The following is a 26,425-nucleotide window of genomic DNA, read 5'->3' as shown; positions in this document are numbered from 1 at the left end:
GCAGATTGGTAAACCACTAGACATCATTTGGGTGCTAAAATATTTGCAATTCAACAAATAGCAATCAGCCAAATGTATTAGCTAGCCAGTATTTTTGGCCCAGCTTGACAGCTAGCAGGTTAACATACAGTCGCAAACTTGCTGTTTTTAAGGTCTACACGGCATCGGTATTTCTCTTAACCTGACAAGGATGAAAAAAATTCAGATGCTGCACGTCAAGATATTGTTACAAAATGGTCCAATTTGATTTTTAGTCATTTGGCCAAAGGCCAGAGCAGCAAGAGTTTGAGTCAGTCAGGACGAGAATAGAAAGAAGGACATTCCTGAAGAGCCTCAAATAAAGCCTGCAATCTGAGCTTCCCCAGGACAAAGAGTGGCAGGCCCAACAATAAACACTGGCCCACCCAAAACAAAGATCACACAAACTGGGGAACACATATATATGACTCAATCCCCTCAAGAATGAACGTTCGGCTTACGTATTAAGATCTTTCTTTTAAAAATTATACCCCAAAACAACGGTATATTAGCAGCCCATACTAAATTATAAGCCATCTGACCTACTTTAATAGTCTAGTATCATGTATTTACCACAACCACCACCACACACAGGGAGAACCCAGACAAGGTAATAAAGCAACAACAACAAAAAAAGGCGCTAACTGGAGTCTGAGAGATCAAGTGCAAAAACCCAACAAAAGAAAAGAATGACTTCCTCTTTTCTTCAAAGAACTTCTCCACCTTCTGCGGAACATAAAACCATCCAGACTCTGAACAAAGGGCCTCCACAAACCCCCAGCCTCCACCTTGGCTAGCAGCAACATTTTTACTTTGATTCCAGGTTCTGCTGAAGCCAAACAGCAACGTTGAGTTTCCGTTGGTCGGCCCGACTTGTTGGAGTTATATTTGCACGGCTATCATCTTTAACTTTACTAATCGTACAATAAATAGGGACCAATATGCAGGACTGTTACGGACTAAAAGCAGAACGGTGCTTCAGACTTTGAGAATGACTGAACGTTCTCTAACGGGAACAAAAGCGGATCCAGTTTTAACAAATAAGGAGAAAGTCAATGGTTTTATGTTCATGAATTAATGAAGGAATAAACATGGCTAATTTAAAATGGACTTGAATTTAAAATTTTAGAAGAAGCAATTCTGAGTAATAGGCAAGATGATAATAGCTTTCCCACTGAATCTTATGCGGCTATCTGAATCATTCACATAGAAGTGATCTAAATTAATCTCAGTTGTGTTGTTATACAGTCTGCTGTTGTCTTAAATCTTTAATTTATAAGTCGACAAACACAACGGACAACCACTCTGAATCTGCTGTAGCTTTAGTGGTCCACATTGTTGTGTTTGTTAAGCACAAGGACGGATTAATGTTCAAGGTCTGGTCCTATTAGTATAATTATTTTTGCCACATTCTGTGTTCCACGTGCTTCTGGAATGTTATGGGTATTCACTGGGGATGTTCATTTATACACACACACGTGCAAGATGAGCGTGCATCAGCAGCGCAACCGCGATAAGATGCAGTTTCGCAGATTCAACTGAAACTCTTCAGTTTCCGCGTCCTGCCACTGGTAGAAAAATGACTACACCGATTTAGAAATACGACGCACAAAATTATGTCTGCTCATGGGGTTTTCCTCTAGTGATGTGTATCTTTTGTTGGAAAGCAGAGAATAACTGGTGCAAGAGGAGGAGGAGGACGAGGCGGAGGATAGGTAGGACATGCGCCACAAACGGGAAGAACAAGTCAAAGATGGTAGATGTGGTAAAAATGAATTTTTCCACAGCGTTACCGGAGCCTGAATCTGACTTGTCTCGGAGGAGTAGCTTCAAAAACTATGAGGAACGCTTGTTTCAAAACAATTACAGGTGTCATTTACCTTACAGTGCTACTGAGGACGAGGGTTTATACATCCCCTTGATATTTTGGAGTCTAGATATTAAATTCTTAGCACAGTTGAACTTCCTCATTGTCAATATAGTTACTTTGTAATAGTAATTCTGTTGCTAGTTTACAATAGAAGTGAATGTTTAAGAACTTATACAGCAAAACATCATGTAAAAAAAAAACTTTGTGAAGGGTAATTTTATGTTTTGTTATGAATAAAATAGAAAATGCTGTTTATTGCTCACTGCTGAGAAGCTGATGATTGTTGAGTACATCTGCTTGCTGCTGGGCAGCAATAAGCCTCACTGGTGTTTTTTCTTTTGTTACAAGTCATGTCCAACAAAAGTGCACTGCTAGACAAGGAAGGTCATTATTTTATTAAGTTAGCTCATTTGGCTAATATTATACTTTATCCTGATAAATCACTGAATTGCATTGCAACAAGACAGAGGAGTGAATTATATGGCCTTGTCAGAGTTTTCTTTTTTTTCTTCCCTCTGTGTGTCTGAAAGGAATTGGGTCCTTGTCAGTGGATGATATGCATCCAACCAGCTGCAAACTGGAGAAGACACAGTGTCTGCTGCAAAACTCCGAACAATGCGGAATTTGTTAATATGAGGATGAGAGCTCACAGATGTGGGTTTTATCTAAAAAAAAAAAAACAAAAAAAAAAAACAATTTTGGGGAAAGGGCTATGGTTAGGGTTAGTGTAGGTCAGTAACAGGAAAGTCACAGATGGAAACCAATTTTCTATAATTTAATTAACCAGTAGAAATGTCTGCCCGTGTCTTCGGTCACCTTAAATTCACCTCAACCTCAGGAAAACATCAAATGAATCAGCAGAGTTACACAGATATGGCAAGGAAACAAGCTAGCGTTAGCGTGCTTCTAGACTGGCAAAGATCCTCTGTGGAAGTGAGATGAAGTTTACAGCACATTTTTTTTGTAGCCATATGAACCTGACCAAATATTACTCTGGATGTTTCAGATGAAGATTATATCAGAAGAAAACCCGACCACTAATTAAACAAATAAGACAAGAGTAACATCTAAATGTTGTTGTTGACAAGTTTATGTATGACTGTGTTGTTCAATACATACATTTTTACCTTTTTTGGGGCAAAAAAAAGAAGCTCTCTGCTCTTTAAAATATATAATTAAGAGAAAGTATATTTAAACTTGGGAAACAAACGTTTGTTCTTTTAAGATTAATGAATGCAGAGTGATTTCAAGCTCAATGAGATCTAAAATGTAATTGACATATACCAACAACTATTTTAGTCAAAGTCAGCCACAACTGCAGAACGACATATAATTGCAAGCCAAGATACTGCAGAAGCCGTACCTGTTGTGGCAGCAGATTAGGTTGTTTTTCCTGCCGATCCTACTTTTAATAACCACAGAAAAACTAGAGAGAAATTACAAATGTTGCTTTGTTGGAGAGTCTAAATGTTTGCATGACAAATCTGAGTAAATGGAAAAACTATTAAATGGCAAAAAAAAAAAAAAAAGCTGAAAGGGCAAAGGAAAGGAACAGTGTCAACATTTTTAACTAAATCTCAAAAACACTAATAAACATGAGTAAACGTGCATAGTATACTATAAAATGCATAACGTCTAGCTTTTTCAGGGACTTTTATGTCATGTTTTTTGCTTTAGATAAAGCTTTATGTTTCACAGAAAGCTTGACGGCTTGAGGAGTTTCTGAAATGCATCAGGATGACGTCAGCTTCATCACCCGATTTTCCAGGTAGACCACTTATGAAGTTGTTTTTGTTCTTAACCTTTATAATCTCTGACTTAAGACTTTGTCATGGAAAAACAGTAATTGGTCACTACAGTAAACTGAACTAAATGATATGATGAAGAAAAACATTTAGTCGCCCAACATTGGGTTTTGTTTTTTATAGTAATTTTCAAATGGTCACATCAAGCATCTATTGTTGACGCATCATCTTTACATTTTAGGGATTCTTCTGGTAATGAATCATTCAGACAGTAAGGGACGTGACTAAATGCCAAGGCTGTCACTTACAAAGACAAAGCAGAGATTAAATGTCAGCATATCTGAGCATTTATTTGCTTATGGTGTGACTGAGAATATAGAACAACATTTCTCCTTCTTTACATTTTGAACAACACATGAAATGAAACAGAAAAAAAAAACACACCTGTGTGGTGAAGTATCACAAAATTAGCACTTAAACAATTAATCGGATTAATCGTGATTAACTGGTTAGCAAAATAATCAACTAGTAATTTAGTAACTGATTAATCGCTAAGGAGAGTATTCAAACGAAAAAAAGAGCTTTTTCCTGAAAAAAATATTCAGTGCAGTAATTAAGCCAAAACTGTTCAAAATATATATAATATGCATTTAATATGTCTGTAAATATGTTTAAGCCAAAACTCCACAAGTGGCATGGTTTTAGCTTCACCTGCTGACTGATTTATTAAAGAAATGGTATGTAATTGCATTTTAGGCAGTTAAATTTATTTTTATTTATCTAAAAAGGGAATTGAATTATGTGCATCTTCTAATGTATTTCTAAAATTATATAAAAGGCTTTAAATGTAAATTCTGCAGAATGTGGCATTTTTTCTGTCCGACTAATCGATAAATCGTCAGAATAATCGGTAGATTAATCGAATACTAAAACAATCGTTAGCTGCAGCCCTACACAAAATAAAGACAACTTTTTAAAAAGATCTTTACAAAAGCTGCGTAAAAGTAAAAGCCTATATTCAGAGGCATGGCTGAGTGACTTTTGCAGACGTTGGGAGCTATGGGAATCGAGTTTCACTTAAAGCTAAGCCTGTGACGCGAATGTAAGAAGAGGATGGGAGTGTAGAGCGATTAGCCACCAAGAAACACAACTAAAGCCAATTGTAGAAAAACTACAGACAATATGAATAAGAAGGAAATTTGTTAGTGATTTCTAGAAAAATGTGGCGAGACAGAAGATGTACTTCAAAGTAAAGAAAGCGTCTTCCTAAGACTCTTGCTTCCTCTTAAAAAAAAAAAAAAAAGCACCTTCCCCACCTTGCTGAACACACACAAGGCTTTGACAGCCTGCTTTGCATTTCTCCGTTTTTGTTTTTGTTTTTTTTCCACTCCCACAAACTGCAAGGTGTGGAAAACCTAGGGAAAATAAAACGAAGGCGAAAACAGAGACATTGCAGATTCTTCATAGCGTGTCTAAGAGTGTGCCACATGTGCACTGCCAACTATCCATCGTTAAAATCAACAACAAGAAACAAAAGAAGAGAACGAAATGGGGCAAACAACACTGCAGGTTTACCTTGCTAACTCAACACAACTGTAAAGCTAAATTTCTAACAATCCTTTTACACAAGCTTGACACGCTGGGATGTATAGGGGACGTGAAGGCTACCATCCAAAGTAGACCAAAACAAAACAATAACTAAAAAAAGAAAAATGCAGTGTGCTGTGATGGCACAAAGCTAATATTATGGAAATGAGTTCATTAATCAATGGGGAAACGGCCTTTTATCGGAGGAGCCCGGGTCTGATCAGCCTCCAAGCTGCCCGCTCTGATAACATACAGCCTTCCTCTTTTAGCAACTACAGCAGCTGCAGTGATCCAACAAATCTCGTGGAGGTGCAAACACATTTTCAGCCGCTGCAATTAAACTGAAAATATTTTTAGCTGTGGAGCAGAGAAACAAAAGGATTCTGTTTTGTACACGTTTTAGCTGAGCTACTGTGATAGTTTTCCCCCCCGCCCCCCCTTCCTCTCTTCTCTTCTCTCCTCGCTTGTGCCTTTCTCTTTTCCCCTCCCCCTTTTCTCTTCCTCCTGTTCTCCCCTCCGTCCCTGTTGGATTGGTGGAGTAAACACAGGAAGAGAGCGGGCTCTGTTCCACCATGCCGGAGCAGAGCCTGGGCGTTCCTGCAGTGCCGCTGCGCCAGGGTCAAAAGTTTACCGTGGTTTTCATTTCACCTTTCCTCAGCCAATCACAGCGCCAACACTGCAGCGCCTGAACTCTGACCCCGGCAAAGAATTCCACTCAAAAGATGGTCTGACGCCAGTTTCACAACTTCGGCCCCTCCCAGCTCCCCGCTCCCCCCTCCCCGTACTACTCCTTTTCTTTTCTTTCAACTGGCCGGTTTCATGTGTTGACAGAGCCTAGGTGAAACAGAATCCACAATCGAGTTATAAGGGGAAACAGAGCGCAGCAGCTGAAAAGCGGCTTTCGTGTCCCGCTGGCTCTCGCCGGGCCATGGGAGATTTTTGCACTTTTTTCGAAACGCCAAGGAGGAGAAAACGTATGGAAAATTCTACTGGTCACGTGCGGACGTTTTACAGCCCGTTACATAAGGAATGACAGCATTTTAGCTGGTTTCCATTCCAACTGGGCCAATTTTACAAGCATCACTCTATACAAAGAGTTTAAAAATTAACAGATTAAGCAACAGCGCTGCCCCTCCCCCAGCTGTTGCTGCATACTGCCAATCAACTGAAGTAAGGAGCGCTACTGCACCTTTCCTTCCCTCTGAGAGTAACGACAAAAAGGACAGATTGAATTAAATATCTGGCAGAATGTGATATTTCTGGCACCTTGCATTAAAAATCTGCTTGGATGAACGTCACTGTCCTTTACATGCCATCATCTGATCTACAGCTTAGCTACTAGAGAGAAAGTGGTTGAGACACGATGATTAAAAAAAAAAAAAAGAGAGAGACAACCTCTGAAATGTCACATGGTCTTAAAAAAAAAAAAACTTCTAATTTTTGATTTAGTAAATTTGTTGTCTTTTTTTTGAAGAACTAAAGATAGGCCTGTCACAATAATCAATGAATCAATTAATCACATGGTAAATTAAAACAAACTCAATAATTTCCATTGGCATAATTTATCTCTTTTTTTCTCTCTCTTTTTGCCAAAAACTGGATGTCCTCAGTTTGTGCTTTGGTGTCAACAAGCATTTTTTTTTTTTTTTTGAAAGAACATTTTATTTATAAGACTTCAAAATTCATTTTATTTGTTTTTTGTTTATTTTTTGGTTTAAGATTTACTGATATTTTAGAATGTGCTCTTGCATTATTATTTTGCCATTGCCGTAAAAATCACTTAAGAATCGTCTCAAAACAATCGTTTATCGCAATGACTTCTGGAACAATACATCATCCAGCAAAATTTGTTATCATGACAGGCCTAGTGTTAAATAAAGAAAACATAAAACTTTTGGATGAGTATGGGTACATTTTGTGTAAAAATATGTTTTTTTGAAAAATAAAAAATGAAAAGTTTCCAATCTGATAACAGAAAACATATCCAAATTTTTATTTCTGGTACTTTTAGAATAATTCTGTAGAGGAAATTCAATGAAAATAATAATAATTAAAAAAAAACCCCTGCTAAAACCTATATTTGTAACTCGACTTATAACTAAAAATCAGCAGTTATCAATTTTAAACAAAGCCACAGTTGAAGCTCCAAAGAGTCAGAGACTCTGGAGCCTCAGGATGTTGACCTCTGACCTAAATGAACCAATAGCTTGACCACTTAAACAATTAGAATCAGCTTTGTTCCCAGTCTCCATAGCGACAAAAGTAGGGGTGCACCGATCACCANCCCGGATGTTATCAACCATGTTCATTCTTCAGGTAATCCTTTATATACAGAGCAGAAACCGCTAAGCTAAAAACTAATTACGAAGTGAATGCTACCAGTCAAAATTTGCATTAATTTCGCGATTTCACTGCTTTTGCAGCTGCTCCGTTCGCGCCGCTACTCCTTTCCGCTTCTCCTTCACGGTTACTTGCGCAACTTTACTTCGTTCCTCAGCAACAAAATACAGCCCATTGTTATTTATTGAAGATTTTACATTTCCAAAAACACAGGAATCTAATGTTTCGTTTCGTTTTGTACGTTTGGAAGCTCATTCCCTCTCACATAACCGGAACAGCCGGGGAATGGCGGCGCTTTTGACATTTCTCTGACATTCGGAAAAATATGGTTTACTAATTTTAGCATAACTCCGGTTATACTTGGCCTATTAACACAATTTAAAAACTGGTGTGTAGTTTATAATGTGCACTTTAAACTCGAGTTGAAAATTAGACTGAGGGAGGCGGAGTCTTGCTGCCACGGCGTAACAGACTAGACGTTAAAAAGAGCTGTCAGGCTATGGACCCCTATGGTTTAACGGATCGATACTCGCGGATGAAAAATCAATACTTTCCTAGGGCGGAAAATATCGATATATATCGCCAAATCGATTTATTTATACAGCCCTACTAAATATAGTGACAAAGTTGCTAAGCTGGCAACAATGAAGTGTCTATTTTGAACCACACATGTACAGAGGTGATCTAGTGGGCAGGAGATAATTAAGGGCAGTTTCACACTTACGCATCAGCCAGTCTCCCAAAATGAACAAAACCAGTGCCAATTTATTGGTGCACTCCTAAGAAAAGGATTAGAATCAGGTGTGAACGATATACTGTCACCAACATCAATGTCAGACGATAAAAGTCATTTCTTAACATATCTGTATCGATCCGATAAATAAAACTGGGAGCAAAGGATTGTGGGGAGTTTAACTGAAGCAGATACACAGTGGTGAAGTCATCGAACAGTTGTAGTAAAATCTATATAACATATATTATATTGGTTAAAATCAGTTATCAGTCGTAACAGCAATATTTATGTCAGATATCAATTATGGATGTGCAAATATGAAGATTCAGGCTGATATTGAAATCCGATATTAATATTGTTGTTGGGGCCGATGACCAATATTTACAGATATTGATATATATTTCTCTACCATTTTGACACCTTTGGGGAAAAAAACAAAAACAACCAGAAGCTGACGGCAACAACACAAAAATAAATATCAGTTGCTCATATCTGCCAAGTTTTATTTATCGAATTGATGCGTTAAAAACATTACTAATATCAGCTGAAACCGATGTTAGTGCTCATATATCATTCATCCATGATGTCAATATCTGCTCAGATTTTCAGATGCTTCCTTTGTTAGAACATTTCTAAATATAATAGAAATTTGTCTATATCTTTACTTCAGTATATGCATCAAAGCCAAAATAACAAACTAATATGATACACAGAAAACATTGGCAACATTATCAATAAGTTGTCAGATATCAATTCTTTCTTTGGGCAGCAGAATAAAGAAAAATTCCTTTTAAGTTTTCAATTTTGGTTTTCATTTTTTGCTGCATACACTGTTATATTTTTACTCAAGGTTATCCTACAGTGAGAATCTCACACCAGGCTCATTGTGCCAAGATGCAACATAAACCTACTTTTCATTGTTCTGCTTTCCATTTAAACAACCATGTTACTGCATCGACAATACTTTACACAAATAAAGAGAGTGGTCAGGTCAGATGTTGGGTTACCAACAGAAGACTTGGGAATCTAGAATCTCTTGAGAGAGTACGCTGCGTCTCCTGGGAATGTGTTTAAGCTTTGAATCAGAGCTGCTAAGACTGACTGGACACAAACACACTCGTAAGGCACGTGTACAAGCAGACACGCGCGCGCCATAATCCAAGTGTGGGTTTGTTTTTGTCTTTGTGACACCGCACTCTGTTCCATCTGCTGAGTGATTAAGCCTACCTCTAATCGAGCCGTTTGCGCTTGGAGGGGAAGAGGCAAAGGACAACGCAGAGCCAGAGCACACTGCTCAAGACAAGACAGTCTTACTCCTGACAGTTTTCAAACTTTATACTTTTCATTCACATTTTTAGTTTTGCCTTTTCAGAAGCAAGTTATGTGTGTTGGGGACGGTGCTAGGAAAGAATGCAGTTAAACATTTAAAGTTTAATTTATTATTAATACAGCTACCACAGAACCCGTCGGTGTGCATGTCCCATTTCTGCTGAAAGACGTCAAAAATGTTGCTTCTTCCTCATAGCTCGTAATGATAAGTGATAGGAAGAGTGGCAACTAACATTATATATTTTAACCAAGGCCACCTGAACGTAAAAAAAAAGAAACACATTTAGAGACAGGATAAGAATTAAAAGAGTAGAGGATCAAACTACTAAAAATTTGACTGAAGGATGATCAGACATTTGCAATTCAACCAAATGCGCACAGTCATTTTTTAACTACATCAGAAGGCTAAAATACTCTGAATGCACTTCTTGGACATAGAAATGGCCAATACTGCAGGCAAAACATCTGAAACTGGTCAGACCATCTCTAATAAAGCTGAGCGGAAAAAAACCACTACAATTATTAATAAAACAGATAATTTTCTCATTATAATTGAAATATTTTCCTGAATGGCCTGATGGTTAGGCATCTAGAAATAAGCAATAAATTGCATAATAAATTAAAAATGAACTCGATCATTGTCATTTCAATTTCTCTTTTCTCTCGCTCCCTTTCTACCAAAGACTGGATAATAAAAGTCTTCAGTCTGGCGCATCGGTCTCAAATGGCCTTCTTTTTTGAAGAACAATTTTGCTTACAGAGGATTCTGCATCTATTTTATTGCTGTTGCTTTGAGTGTTTGTCGATGTATTTTGGATAAATTTAAAATGTCCTCCAGTTCCAATGTCAAATGCTCGCAAGAAATTTAAGTTTATTGATCTTGTATTGTAACGGTAATACGCCATCTCAAAAGCTTACTTGAAAATGGTCTCAAAAACAATATCATCATTTATCGCAATAACTTCCTGGACAATCTATCGTCCAGCAAAATGTGTTTTCGTGAAAATCCTACCAACGATGCTGACCTAAACAGCATCGTCAACCTAAACAAATTTCGGATCCCTACCACAACAACAACAACAAAAAAACACAGCGGATACACGAACATAGCAACAGGATGATGAATAAGGTTCGTTTGTCTCTTTAAATAATGGCGTTTTCAGGTGGCAGTGACCTGCTGATTTAATAGCCTCGCTGTAATCAAAAGTAGCTTAAAGGTAAATGAGCTCAAATCAAAAGAAGCTCAATAAGTAAACAGCTCCAATGATATAATTTAGACTGAGGACTGGGTTTCATTTAGTGGTTGTGTGTGATGTGAAGCAGAGTTTTAAACAACGAATGTGGATCAGCTGAAATGTCTGTTTCAATCTATTAGTGTTTGGGTGTATTGATCATGATCCCAAATTTTGGAAAGACCAAGTGAAATAATAAAATAATTGATCTGAAATGGATACTTGTAAATATCAAAACAGGTCAAAGATGTGAGCATTGGATGACCTTTACTTAAAAATAAAGACAAAAAAAAAATCTATTCCACAGGATACCCAGAGTGCGCAGGTGACACCTTGAAAAGACTTTTATAGAGGTGCTTATTGCATCGAGACCCTCACTTCCTCCATTATTGCTATGAAGAATAGTTTTTTCTGCAAGGCAACAGCAAACACACATGTAGAGCAAAATAAGCCTGATGGAAATGGTAACGATAAGCAGTTATGAAAGCTAAGCTGGACCACCTCCCTCTTAAACCAAAAAAAAAAAAAAAAAAAAGATTTATGTCAGACGAGTTGTTTGCTACTAACTCAAAATGACTTCAAGTTGCGTTGCAATGTTGCAATGTCAAGAAGCGAATGTTTGCTATGCTATTCTGGGGACAACAGCGAGCTCCGGAGCAGCAACCTCTTGATGCGAGGGTTGCTGTAACAACAAGCCTCATCAACAGTGGTGACTTCACCAGGCAAGCAGAAGAACAGCTTAAAAAGAGAGAGAGTGAGAAGAAGAGAGAGAGTTACATTTTCCACTTCATCCAGAGTGAAAATTAAAAACAGCCCAATCAAGAAACGAGTGCTGTAAATTATGAGAAATATTGCCTCGTCTGTGTTGACATGCTGTAATGCTTCTGGAGCCTTAAATGATGCTGTGGAGGCCCCTGTCATTTATGGCTTAACTTTTCTATGAACTCAAGCCTGCAATAAAGCAAATCTGCAGAAAAACATTAAAAAAACATTAAAAAAAAAAAGAGAGAGAAAAAAAGACACAAAGGAGCTGAGCTGAGAGCGAATGTCTGCACGGTCACAGCGACCCTGGGGTTGTTTCCGAAATGAAAGGAGAGTTTGAGTTGTGGATGAACCGGGAGACGGTGTCCGTACAGTCCATGCTTGCACACTCACATATCCTCTTACAAACATGCCGCTGCGCCGCTATGCCAACCGCAGCTGCTATACAAATCCTGACTCAGCCAGAGACCGCACCCCCGCCGCCACAGAAATTCAACTGAATGCTTCATTTTGGAGATGCAGGAGGAGGAACGAAATGTAAACAAAACCAGGGAGCGTTTTTACGCCGGGACATTCTGAGGACAGTAAATGAAACATTTTCCGACACCCTCGAACTAATTCAGCTCGACGTCAAACCTGAGCTGTGTCTACAGTCTCGATTCGTGTGATTTTCTTACTGGTTTTTACCTATCCCCAGCAAAAACATTCTCCTTGAACTTTTTCATATTTTGAACTTTCAACCAGCAGTTTTGTAGCAAACGGTTATTCTATTAGTTGTGTCAGTTCTCCACTAATAAAAGTGGAGCTTAAAGAAAATTTTACATGGTTTTTATATGTCATTTTTTAAATAATTAACCATCTGAAAAGTGTGATCTGTGTTTGTATTTAGCCATGCTAAGTCAATACTTTGCTGTAATTACAGCTACTTTGGGTTGTTTCTCTGACAAATTCGTTTTTCAGTTCACTCAAAGTTCCCTAAGTCTAGATGGAAAGCTTCCAAACAGCAGTTATCAAGTTTGGACTTTGACTGGGCCAGTCTAACACATGAATATTAGCATTGGTGGTATGCTAAGTGTTTTGCTGGAAAGTGTACCTTTGCTCCAGTCTCAGTTTTTGTTCAGGATTTCAGTGTATGTGGGTAATCAATCAATCAATCAATCCATCCATCCATCCAATAACCTAACTCTGCTTCAGCATCTCCACAGCCTGTCCCTGAGCTGTCTGCTGTGCTTCCTGGTCTTTATGATGCCGTTTATCCATCACGGTTATCAAGCAAACCTCAGTCCTTCACAGAACAGCTCTGTTTCGAACAGGTTTAAATTCCAAACAAACACACTCAGAAATTTGACTTCTGAAGGTAATTTGTTGTGTACAATTAAGTTTTGGCCGACTGGAGTAAAGGATGTCCAAAAAACCAAAATAAAACAAAACACACACACACACACCAGACTTCTACAGATCTTTCTTTATGAAGATAATCAAGACCATGTTTTATGCTATGTTCATTACTTCCATGTTTATTGCATAAAAACTGGCAACAAATTCAAATAAGTTGTGGTTTGGGTTAAAATTTAGAGTGGAGAGTGGCAAATTACAATAGATAACTGAAGTACTTATTTAAAATATGATAATTTATCATATCATATTTTAATATTTATGATATTTATGATAATATAATTTATCATATTATCCGTCTTAAAACAGGAAGACGGGAATCATTTATTAAGAATAAAATTATAAGACTTAATTAAATATATTGATTTCATTTTAAAAACTACATAGAATTAGTTGATGACTTAATAAATTTTATATTCCTGTGCACCAAAGCATGTTATGGATTAACTAATTCTAACCCATCTTCTATAGAAACCCTGACATCTGATTAGCTGCTTAAACAGCAAGTCGAGACAACTTCTTCCAAGTCTGCTATGACTGTGGAAAGTATATACAATAACTTCAATAACATAATTAAATAGTTGAAATGTATTTACCACAAGCTCTGGGTGAGCAACTCTGGTCTCTACATCTCTAGTTTGGTCTGAAGTATCTCTAATAAGTTCACAAGAAAGCGTTAGCCGGTGTTAGCTAATGGGCGGAGCTTCCTCCACGCTGGACCACAGTGAGCTCTCTCATCAACTTATTGAAGATATTCCAGACCAAACGAGAGTGACAGAGGCTCACTAAGAGTTTCTAGTAAATAAATTACAACAATTTATTGAAGTTATTTTCACACTTCCAGTGAAAATATTGACCCAGAGGAAACTGGGAAGACGTTGTCTTGACCTGCTGTTTGAAGCAGCCAATCAAACATCGGAATCTCTACAGAAGCTGTCCTAGTCCCGCCCACTGACTTTGATGGGTGAAGTTGACCGTTTATATTATTCCATGATGTGCTTGAGCATAAGAACATGAAATAATTAAATCATGAATTAAATATAGTCTTTAAAATTAAATCACTATGTTTAACCAACACAAACATAACATTTTATTTCTGAATTTATGACATTTAAGTAATTATTCAAGTTATTTATTTATTGTAATTTGGCACTCTTCATTAAAAATATAAACACTTTTGTAAGGCAGTGTACATTTCACCACCTCCAGAAGACAATAACCCAAGTTTGGAAGAGCCATGTCGTCCTGAGGCATTTCTTCAACTGGCTGTACTTGACCTTATTTCCCATTCTTACAATGTGAGGAGCGACAGGGCCAATAGGAAGAAACTCTTAGTTGTAACAATAACTGTCAATCTCAATGAAGAAAACTTTTTTCAAATCCTTATTTAATAAAAGAATAAAAAAACAACTTAATGTGTGAAGGATATTTCAGAGTTAAGAAAAATTTCAAAGAACAGTTCATCCAGAATACAATCCTTTTTTTCTGTCCTTGCTCACCAGGCTCTTTTTCTTTAAGTTAAATAACAGACAGAGAGAGCATCTGGTAGCAGTTATCTCACAAACCAAATTTTTTTTACCCCCGGCCCTGCTGTCCTTCCCCAAAGCACTTTCTTATAAAAAAAAAAGAAAAAGAAAAAAAAGAGGGGGTCTCCTAAACAAAACACAAACAAGGCCCTGCTAACATTTTACAATACTACCCAAACTCAGAGAGGTCCACCACCCCCACTGGCTTGTTCAGGTGAACTCGCTTTACGAGCATTCTTCAGATTGGTGTGGGAGGGGGGTGGCAAAGTTAAAGGGGGAGTTGAAGTTAAAGAGGAAGGGCAAAAAAGGGAGGGGTTAGTAGTGGGGGGGGGACAATGATGTTGACACTCCCTTTCCTAATAAACCGTTTCCCCTCATCCAATCGATGAGGACTCGAGTACGAACCGTTCCAACTCCTCGCTGGTTATAAACTGGAATTGGCTCCAATGATTGCTTCAGGCTGCCTGTTTGGTTTATAGGAGCGAGCGCGGCTCACATATGGCTCAGCTGGCCTAACACTTTTTTACCCCATAGTTGAAGGAGAGGTTACCAGGGGGTGGAGGGGAAGGAATGAGATGCGACTTCAAAAACAGTCAAAACTGCAAACCAACCCCGCTTGGCTTGGGTCTGACCAAGCCGTGGCTCTGGTCTCGGTTGGTTTCAACCTCATATACTCTCTTGTTTTGGGTAATGCGGCGAAATAGTTGAGCAGTGGAAACGTGAATGTCTTGTTTCTATATTTAGCCTCAGAGAGGTAGGCAGAAAAGGAAAAAAAAAAAAAAAAAAAAAGCCAACCAACCTGTTGAGTTTCACCCTACCGACTCGCAGCGCTTTTCAGATGCTTACGGCTGCACAACTGACCTTGACGTGAGTTGGGTAAATATGACATGCGAGCCGACGGCAAGAAACAAAGTTAATCTGCGCTTGGTTTAAGGTAATAATCCAACCAACGGTGGGAAGACACAGCGAGTTCCCTAGGGAAGCTTATCTGTCAGCAGAAACCGCTTCCCTTTGACTAGCCGTGCGCTGCCAGGACTAGTGCCTGACAGAAGCAGCATCAAGACCAGGGAGTCATATTTCAACTTGGGGGGAAACAATCAGGCTGTCCTTTCAGCTCCATGACATCAGGAGCACTCTCACAGCCACCGTTCAGCTATCGGGCTATTCATTTTCAACCGAAGTCGCGCCGCACGATGACATGATGGATTGACAGACCAGACAGGCGGACGCTCAAAACTAAAACTATTATTTCTGCTGCACGGTTTCTCTTAGGGCACACTGAGGCTCGGACTGATGAAACATTTAAAGAATGCGATCTATTCAGAAAGCAGAGGCAAAAAAAAAAAAGAAAAAGTCACTCGACAAAGACGGGGCAGTCATCAAAAAGGCATGCAAAAGACGAGCTACCCGGCCGTTCATCTTCAAGTCATGAAGGCGCACTGGTGTTTGTAGAAGGATGTGGCATCACAAAAGTAGTGAAAATGTTTTAAATATCTAAAACAAGATATTGGCGATTATTGTAATGTTTAGAGTCATCAAGAAAAATAAGTATCATGATAAGAATAGTGATTTATTGTGATAATGCTACACACCATAATAAAATCCCTAACTTTTAAGCAGGTAACACACACACACACACACTTTATCAAGCTCACATTTCTCCATTCAAATGTTTAAGTGGTCTAATGTAATATTTTAGTTTTAAATGTGTTTTTATTGACTGCAAGTAGAATATCATCATCATTTAATAGAAAGAAAAGCTTTCTGTTAACTCTTCTAAATAATGTGCTTCACTTAGTGAACTGCCTTCAGCAGTGGCAGTTTTTGATATGGGCAGTTGCCCAGGGTGACATCAGAAAGGGGCAGGTGATCCAAAAACTAAAAAATAAAATACGTTATCAATAATATTCCAATGAATATTTCTGCGTATTACCTGCAAACAGAGTTTGAATATCTGGCAGCTAAAATAATATAAACCAACAAATACTGCAGTCTATTAGTCCTCTGCATTTGCAGTGACATTGAGATAGCTATACTTTTTACCCTCTTATTATTATTTTGAGTTCATACAATCCCTACTTTCCAATCTTTGGAAAGCATCAAACCCATCAACTGTCAATGAGTATGAATATTTGCATATTTGAATATTTTCAGACCTGACAGTGTAAGGACTGCATGTCTCAGTAATCTTTGATCCTCACTTAAAATCTAGCTACATTTGAGCAGAGTAAGAATTTATCTCCATCCAACATAGCATTTTTATGACGAGACTGTGCAGCATATGCTGATGGTTTAATGAGATACCAACTGTCAGAGTCCTAATGAAGAGTTTATATGACCATCCTTTTCCATTTAATTAAAACAACTGTACTCCCACTAGGAAGCAAAACTGGTGCCAGTTCTACTCTGCTGCAAAAGTTGACAGATGATTGATCGATGTTTTTTTGTTTTTCCTTCCAATAATAGCCCATTTCAGCATTACTTACGCTTATTTTATTAGTTTGAAACATTTAGGGCAAAGGTTTTCTTTATGGTGGACTTTAGGACAACAAGTGTACAGTTGAGGACACATGTTTTTTTTTGCGTAAAAAGTTAGGCGTTTGATTAAAAGTGTTTGGCTTACTATTAGAAGCAATTTCCTGATTCAACCAGTGTTTCAAAACTGATACTCAGCAAGTACGGGCAACATCTGAAGATTTTGAAAATGATGAAGGATAATTACTGAGCATAAAAACTGATGATTAGATTGAAATTGTTACTTTTGAAGTTTAAACAGTTTCTTCTGCTGTTGGTTTTAATGAGAGCTGAAATAAATTCTCCATTTCTGTTGGAAAAGATGACTGAACACAATATTATGTAGTCTTAAGAAGCAGAGTTGCACCACCTAATTTTAATGATGTAGTAAAGTATGATTTTTTATTTTTTTTTAACCGCAATATTTTTACTTGGAAGGCTCTTGCTGTGTTAAGGGTTAGATTTCCAGGCAATTAGACAATGTCACTTTTTTTAAAACACCATTACAATAAGTTCAAATACGTTAACGGTTTCATTTGGAAATATTTGGACTTTATGGCTCTGCTCATTAACGAGGAGCTCTTTAGCTCTCTAGTGACAAAGAAAAACAAACATTTTGCTGTTTTTGAGAAAATCTAAAACTTAACGATAAACAGTGAATTTACTTAAGACAGTTCTAAGCTAAATTTGACTCAGGCTGTGCTTCTTTCTTCTAACGAAAAGATAATTTCTTACATTTTACAGCATTCCTAATGTTTCCCTACGTCAGCGCTTCAAGGCGCTTCGTTTTATTTTTGTCACATTCCCCATGAACACCTCTAGGGAAAGAAAAACAAACCTTCAAATCCACATATTAAAAAAAGGAGCAGAGCATCCAACCCAGAGTAGGAAAAACCCTTTCCAATACACATGCAATACTGTAGAATTACTGGCTACAAGTTGCCACCAGAAAGCTAGTGAAAGAAAAATGTTATGCCCTCTCCGTCTCTTCTGGTAAGCTAAAATATAAGTAGTAGTGAATAAAAATTTTGCACAAATATGTGGAAATGTTATATACATTTTTAAAAAGGAAAGAGCTGATGAAGTAGTGCTCATAGTTTTAAAAAAAAAAGTGTCACTTGGTTAAGTGTAAAAATGCACTTTTTTTTTTACTTTTTCTCTTTTGGGAGTCACACAGACTGAGAAGTCTTGATTAAATGTTACAAACTGAGTTAATAAACTCAACCTCGAACTCGTTCTAAGACTTAAAATAATAAAATCAGCTGCAAAAATTGAGCTTTTTGCAGCCAATTGCATTAATCCGTGTTCATAAATCAGGTGATGGAATGCTGATATCAGTGATTTGTACACATAAATAATTAAATATGGCCAGACTCTCAATAATATTTCAACTCAGTTTAGTTTGATTTAACTTCAGTGCGAAGAAAACAAGTGTGTGTGGGTGTGTCTTTTTTATTAAATGTGTGAAATATCTGGTTTCAAGTGTAATCAATGCTTTCAGACGTTAATCGAAAGTTAGACTGCACTTTAACAAAACTGTGCAGTTTGAATATTATTTCCAAACCTTGAAAAACATTGAATGCAAATTCAAGCATTTTCAAGGATTTCAAGCACCTATATAAATAGAGGAATGGAGGATTAACCCTCCATTCCACAACATGGCACTGTAACCCGAACTGTGCTGGTTCTCTTTATCAAGCTAGTCTGAGCAACACAGTTTTATCCAAGTAAGTAACATGATCCAGCTATAAGCCTGGCGGGCCACCAGGCTGTACTTGCTCCCCCCACCAGGCTAAGTGTTGTTTGTTTATTTTAAATAGGGTTCTTCATACACCAGTAGCAGCGACGATAAAAACAGATTAAGTCAGGTCTATAGTTGACGCATTGAACTGAGCGCAACCAATGTGTACCGACTGTACTGTCCCTGTACCTGCGCGCGGCCTCATGCTATTGTTTCCAAATTATGCTGCCCGCTCGTGCATTTAATACAAAAACACGGGGAAAAAAACTGCAGGGTGTCATCACAGGATAACTACACAACACACTACTGGGGGCATTTTTGTTCCAATATTGTTTCTTTAAGTCACTAAATACCTCCTCTAAACATAATTTACTGAAATAAACAGACCTTCCGAGAGCCATTTCTATACCCAGTTACAGAAACACATTCAACGCAGTCATACATATGTGGTAGGATATTAAACCGATTATCTCATTATAATGTAATACCGCTAACATTATGGTAATTGCATAATCAATCATGTGACATAAGATCGGGATCTGCCACCACAGAGAGGACTTCTCCCAGACCCATGAGAAAAAGTGATAAGTTAATGAATTATTGCAAACACGGGGGATGGCAGACAAAGAGCGAGAGCCACGGATCGCGGTCACTTCTGCACCCCATCTGCAGTCAAAGAATCCCCCCCAAAAGATTGATTCATTGTTAACGCAGCCTGACACCCTGTGTGAGGGAGAAAGAAAGTGGTAGATAAAGGAACAGAGAATAGGGAACAGGGGGCTCCATTTGCCAAAGAGAAGGAGCAGAAGCAATTCACTGGACAGGTTCCCACAGTGGATATTCATTCCATTTCTAAAACGACATACCTTCGCTTGAGTAATGGTGTTTTGTGTGAGTCAAAGTAAAAAGACAGGTAAGCTCATTTGGCAGTTGAAGAATGCAATCAGTAGTCATGCTTTCTAGCTATTGAAGAACTGAACTATGTTCTAGAATCCAGAAAAAAAACAAAACACACACACACACACACACACACACATAACAAAAACATCAGGATCATTTAAGAGAGTCCTTCATGCGAAGAGGCATCAAGATGTAGGTGCCTGCAAGTATTGGCAGGGATGGCCCCAGGGCAGCGGGCCCAACAACACACCTAAACCACAGCCATTTCAGGGGAATGACTAACACACTACCTCATATGAGTACGCTCTCCAAGAATGCCCTCTTACAATTTCAGGGAGTAAGAACCCGAGACTGTACGAATCCCCGGCCGCTGTGCAACCTCCTTTAAAAAAGAAACAAAACTTGTAGACGTTTTGTTTCGCCTTTTTTAATCAACAATGAAACCGGGGTTCAATCGTGCGATGGGGCCGTTATAAGCACGGATTGCCTAATCTCGCCGCAGTAAAGAGACAAATAACGGACGGATTTACCCGAGCGGACACTCTGAACAGGTCAGGTCGAGTTTGGCAGTCGTTTTCTGTTTTTTTGGAACTCCATGTGACATAACAGGTTCCCCAAATAAGTAAATAAGTATAAAGCCAATCACTGGATGGTACTGGCTGCAACGTCCTCTAGAAAAGCTGTTTTTTATTTAAAGTTGTGGGTTGGAGTTTTCACAATCCCTGCTGATGATGTAGACTAAATGCACTCAGAACTTAGCTTGTTCTCCATTTACTCCTTATTAGGGAAATAGCCAGGCCACAAACTCAAACTTTCGGTCTAACAATGGGACATTAGAGTTATACGAATTAGAGTAGAATTTTATAAACCAACATCCTACTCTGGTCATATTGTCAATCAACTGATCTGATAAGTGAGCACAAGGTTCAAACAAAAATCTGCATCCATGTCAAAAGTACAAAACAAAAGAAGAAAAATTGAAGTGGGTTAGCAAGTTCTACACCAATACTCAGTGCAGACATCTATTTGCACATCTGCACTTTCTAAATGGATGTTTCATAGTTGATTTAATTAGCAATCTAGAATTCAGTCCAGCTAGGATTGTTAGTAATGTAACTGCATTTGGGTGTTCATAGCTTTTAATAGTTGGATCATTTCATCATGGCTGCGTAATTGTCTTTAGATGAAATTCTTCTTGGCGGAGGAGCCCTTCACAATGCAAAAAGATTAGTTTTAATTCTCTTACAAATCAAGCCATTTGTTCCGACATAAAACTATTCTGTAAAAGTAACAACACAACAGGCCTTGCAGCTTGTCAGTTTTATCTATCCCCTCAAAAGGAGACAGTTCTGTCATACTGGGGGCTGCAGTTTGAAGAATTTTTGATCAAGAAAACGTTCCAAGATACCATTTGTTTATTCTTTTCAACAACAACAACAGTATTTATTGCTCAAGTTCAGGTGATATTTTGTTGCAATTGTTAGATCCGCTCCTCCACCATCCCCATGCCCTTTTATTTGATATTGCTGGTAGAAAAACTCCCACTGATAAAGTGAACACAAACATTATTCAAATCATGTACTTATTTACTTCACAATGTCAAACTTTTGGTTCAACACCATGCTTGATTCAGCTGAGAATGCTTAAAAAAATGACTTAATAGTTCTTTCCAAGTCTTAAGTTGTGAAATGATTTCATATAGAACAGCGTGCTTTTCTAGTCCGAGCGAAAACAACTGTGTGTGTGCGCGCGTGTTTGTGTGTTAAAAGAGATAAAAAATACTGGAATGAGTGAAGAAATGTGCATTGTTGCTGTTTCTTATTCTGAACATATTTTCCAAGATAACAAACTTGAACTTTTGGCTTAAAAAACAACAACAACAACAAAAACAACCATTAAAAGTCAAGGTGAATGTTTAATATTAATTTCAACCAGTGAACTTACATCATTGAACACTCACTGCTCAAAGGCAAAATTTAAAAAGAAAAAAAGAACAAAAGATGAAATTTTGCCAATCTTTAAATTAGTATTCTGTTTCGGGTCTCGACCGTCCACACGTTTTAATAAAACATAAAACACCCATTTATTACACTAGGATCTCATATTTGAAAGTGCTGTAACACGATCTTGGTATGGCTTTAAAGACTCACAGCCCCTGTGGTGGGAGACAGATGATTTCTCCAGCAGCAGATGAACTACAACTGGTCCCTCTCAAAGCGGACCGACTTCCCAAAGCTATCCGGCTACGTTGCGTTCAATGAATGGGGTCAACTCAACTGTAGAGTCTCAAAGAATGCAAACACGTAATAAAAAACGGTCCGTAAGCCCTGAAAATCTGACTTTTCTGCCGGGCTGAGCAGGAGAAGGAAGACTACTGCACCCCAGCGAATCAAAGTCAATGTCTCGTAAAACTTTGTGGCTAGCGGAATATGGAAACGGCTATAAACGCGAAAACCAATAGGAATAACAAACTATTAACTGAAGTTCGATGTTTATTACTGTCATATTCACGGCGCCGGCCGTCTTGATATTATTACACGACTAAAATCCCACAACAAATTTACAGCGTTAAGGTGGCTCGTTTTAACACGGTAGCTTAAAAACCACAGCCTGCTCGGAAGCGAAGAAGCACCAACTGCTTCTGCAACAACAAAAAAATATCACGCTCAAACAACCTAGTGCCAGTTGTTCAATACTTGTTTGTGACCGAATCACAAACCACTTAGCAGGGGTTTAAAAAAAAATCTTACCGGCTTCGACGCTTTCATTGACTGCACCAGCTTCTTTAAAGCCTCTACAAACTCTCCGCCATCTTCGGCAATACTGTGTTTGTTTAAATGGGAAACACTCCCAGAGCGGAGGGAGCCAGCTTGTAGCAGAACGAAATGCCCTCTGGGTAATGTAGTTGTGTTCCATTTTGAACTGAATCAAACTGTTTGCCACTTTCTGTAAATGAACTACACGCACACTAGAACCCTTAGGTAACATGACCAGTAGTCACTGATATTATTTGGGGAGAGAGAGGCTTCAAATTTTATTTTTAGACGCAGAAGCACTTAATTTAATTGCTTATCTGTATAGTATTGCATTGTCCTGGGCTACACTTTCTTGTAAGACAATTGATTTATTTATTTAAAAATTCTTTCTTTAAAAGACTTGTTTTAAAATTTTTATAAGCACCCTCGTGTGCATTTGAAATTTATTGTGGTGGTAACACAAGTATTGCATAGCAACAGTATTCACACCCCTTTAACTGTGTTACTGAGATATGTACAGACTGCGTCTAAGTTGGCTCCTGCAATATGGCACCCAAAAGTAACCTGCATAAATTAATGAAGATGCATTCTGAGATGCTACAGGAACAGAACTATGAACATTTCATCTATTTTGTGGAATTTTTTAAGCATTTCTGGTTTTATCATATGTATATTAAATGATTTTTCACGCTGTTTTTTTTAGATAACCAAGACACTATGTTGTTTTGTTCTACTTATACAATTTAATGATAACAAACGAATTCAACTTGATAACAGATCTACAAAACCATCACTGTGAGTTTTACATCATGTCATCAAACAGAACATTCCATGGACCTTGTCACAGAATTTTACTTTGGCAGATACCCTAAAGGTTGTAAATACACTATAACATAAAATGAAGATGCTTTTTGCATCTTCATGTGAAACAAATTCCTGCCGCAGCAAGCTATAAGGTTTGCCACATCATCATTGTGTAGGCTCACATTATATAAGTAACTTTCTCAGTGGTGATCTGTCAAGCAGGCCAATTTGCAACTGGTGTGGAGGGAGTGAAGGCCAAGTTTGGCCTGAGAGCAACAGGACAAGTGTGAGGTTAAAGGGCGTCGGAGACTAGGGGGGTTGAATAGATGAATGTTCTTTACTTGCTCTTTGCAGAGAGGAGAAAATCCTATCTGCTGTTTCACTATGAAAACAGAGGTGAAGTGTGCTACATCACAAACATACAATGATGAAATGTGCTAATCACCACCAAAATGGAAGTAAAACAAAAATATTAAAATAGACATTTGTTCAGTTTTGTCACGGTTGTCCACAAAAGCACTTGTGATTCACAAGTTAATAAAATAACCAAAAAGAAAAGACTGAACTTTTTGTTTGCATGTTGTAGGTTTGTCTGGGAAGAGAGATTCAGGCACATTCCAGAGTCCCATGGAGTGTTTTTGTGTCCCTTCCCCCACTAAACATGCTAACCTACAGCCCCCCCTCTACCCCTTCAGTAAGTGTGAGACACTTTATCCCATTCTCCCTCCCTACTTGCCCTCTCTCCACTTTAAAAGGACAGGAGATAACAGTTTGAAAGGACAGGAGATAGCCCCATAACCATCAATGTATTCAGACTGGTTTACCTGCAAACAGCCAACAGCAAGGCTTTCTTTGCACTAACCAATCAGCCCCCATCACTCTTTTCAGACTTTATGCTGTGAACCTCAAAAGTGTTTTTAATCTATCTTTAATTCAAATTCATTACATTTTTAGATTAAATTATTCTAATTTTTTTGTTTGCTATATATGTAGAATGCATCGTTGTGTGTCAGGCTCAGCATGTACCATTAGGTAAACAAAAACAGCAGATTAATTAGTCAAATTGATATAATTCAGCACAAAATGATTAATTTTGAAATGACTGGTGTGATTGGCCGAACACATTTATGGTTTGAGGGCATACAGACTTCAAAAGGAAGGAAGAAAGAACAAGAGGGGAGAAAAGTTATAGTAAAACTAAATCTGATCAACTTTACCCTCACATGAAGATTATCCGCACTTTAACTAAACTTAAAGTGTCGCGTCCTCTTGGCTGAGCTCTCGTCAGAGTAAGAGGCTGTAGCTTGGGCGCCATCTTGGGGAATGCTAGGCTCATCACCAGTCGGACTACAATTGGAGACTCGTTTTGAGCTTACTGGCACAGACTGGACACCAAACGGTACTGTGGGAAATGATGAGTATGCTACAAGTGTAGGGTTGTCTGGGGTGTAACTGTAGTGGGAATATGTTCTCAGTTTTTCTCGTCAAAATGTAGACAAAGCATTTTCGGGAGGTTGTTTGTTGTTTCTCGGGAGGCTCATGTTGCTCTTCTCCTGACTGGCATAACGGAAAATTCCTCTTGGGAAATGTACTCTAATGGCATAAATGTCATTAGAGAAATGTTAACGTTAACATGTAAATGTTAATTACATGACATACATGTCCTGTAGATAACTTGAAGAGTGTAATATATTCATTCTTCTTTCGATTGTGAAAGAAGAATGAAAGAAGAAAGGATGAAAGGGTTTAAAACCAACCGGTTTAAAACCCACAAATTGGTCCCCACAAGGAATTATAAACAAACGCACACACAAACACACACACACCACACACACACACACACACACACACACACACACACACACACACACACATATACATATATATGCATCATAACAACTTTTCAAATGTAAAAACGTATTAACAAAACTCTCCACCATATATGTTATATAGGCACCAGTATCCCTGTAACCATAGGCAGTGGAAGTTAGATAAAGGGAAATTTCAATTCTTGTCATCGTTTTAGGAATCTTTCAGAAGATTTTATTATCTGAGGTTAATCACACGCCATAAATCAGCCTGTATTTTCTGTCTTTGTTTTAGTTTTAAACACTGGTCAATCAAAGTACAATTTAACAAGTGCCAGATCTTTATTGTTACCATTGTGGTTAGTTTAGTTTTCAGGAGGAAACTTGTGGGTCAAAACCTTTCAAATAAAATACAGACTCATTCCCAACATAACAGCTAACTTCTCTTCCCATTTGCAACAAAGATTGACTTTATAGTAAGTCTATGAAAAAGAATAGCGTTGTCTTTTAAATTGTTCTGTATACATATGGTGGCTTATCACAGAGTTTTGGGCCTGGGCTGTCTTGCTGTGTCTCAACTCACTTGTGCTGAACAAAAGACAAGCAGCCCGGAAATGCACCAGCCAATCAGCAGCTGCGTTGCATTTGCTCTGTGTGCCTGGCCAGTCTCGGCATGGCTTTTATCAGAACAGTGGAGTCAGAGAGCTTGGAGAATCGTGGCTGTGCTCTAAACTGGGTGAGGGCTGACAGGGCTGTCCTCCATGTTTTAATAAGCACTGACATATCACACAGAGTTTTTAGCCATGCAGCCACAGAGGTAAGCCCTACTTTTATTTTCTCACATATAATGCTTTGCTAAAAGAGCACCAGTTGGATCTGTGCCTGCCTGGTGTTATAAGTTTGCTTGACAGATATGGTGAGGGGGGGGGTAAAATTTTATTGGAACCCCCAAGCATATGAGTGCAGCCTGGAGTGAGGACGTAGTGAGTTCAGTAATGCAGCCGATACTGATGCTAAAAGCCTGTTTTCCAGTAATTTTGAAGAGAAAACCGCATTACAGCTGTGTCTGGCCTTGGCTGTCAAAATGACATACCCTCTGAGTGAATCAGGCAGGATGGAAGAGACAGGCAGCAATGCAGAGGGGTGTTCCCAGAGGAATTAACAGATGGGGAAACTGACTGCACAGCAAGTTTAATTTAGGCCTTATACTAGAATGAGACCAAGACAGCAGGGTAGCTCATTGTTTGCCAGACTAACATAGCCTTGAAGAGCAGATTTCAATTTGCTTTTCTGTATTTCACCAGACACTTTGTTCATTTCAAATCATGCCCATTTTTACTGGGAAACTGAAGTAAAACATAATTT

The 26,425-nt window shown here is 38.3% G+C and overlaps 2 protein-coding genes across 6 annotated transcripts in view; one reads left to right on the top strand and one right to left on the bottom strand.

The window, feature by feature from the left end:
* The window catches only part of LOC103145823 (nuclear receptor coactivator 3-like), a 52,751-nt gene extending 30,177 nt beyond the window's left edge, over positions 1 to 22,574 (bottom strand). The window contains exon 1 of the mRNA XM_016677083.1: positions 22,443 to 22,574. The gene's annotated coding sequence lies outside the window, so the exon portion shown is untranslated. The remainder of the gene's footprint in view (positions 1 to 22,442) is intronic.
* A 3,194-nt stretch (positions 22,575 to 25,768) lies between these two features.
* Positions 25,769 to 26,425, top strand: part of dido1 (death inducer-obliterator 1) — a 39,160-nt gene continuing 38,503 nt past the window's right edge. For all 5 annotated transcript variants that reach the window (XR_001663513.1, XR_001663511.1, XR_001663510.1 and 2 more), the window contains exon 1: positions 25,769 to 25,877. The gene's annotated coding sequence lies outside the window, so the exon portion shown is untranslated. The remainder of the gene's footprint in view (positions 25,878 to 26,425) is intronic.

The sequence above is a fragment of the Poecilia formosa genome, unplaced genomic scaffold, assembly GCF_000485575.1.
Source record: "Poecilia formosa unplaced genomic scaffold, Poecilia_formosa-5.1.2 Scaffold147, whole genome shotgun sequence".
In the NCBI taxonomy this organism is placed as follows: domain Eukaryota; kingdom Metazoa; phylum Chordata; class Actinopteri; order Cyprinodontiformes; family Poeciliidae; genus Poecilia; species Poecilia formosa.
This window is presented reverse-complemented; position numbering and strand designations above follow the sequence as displayed.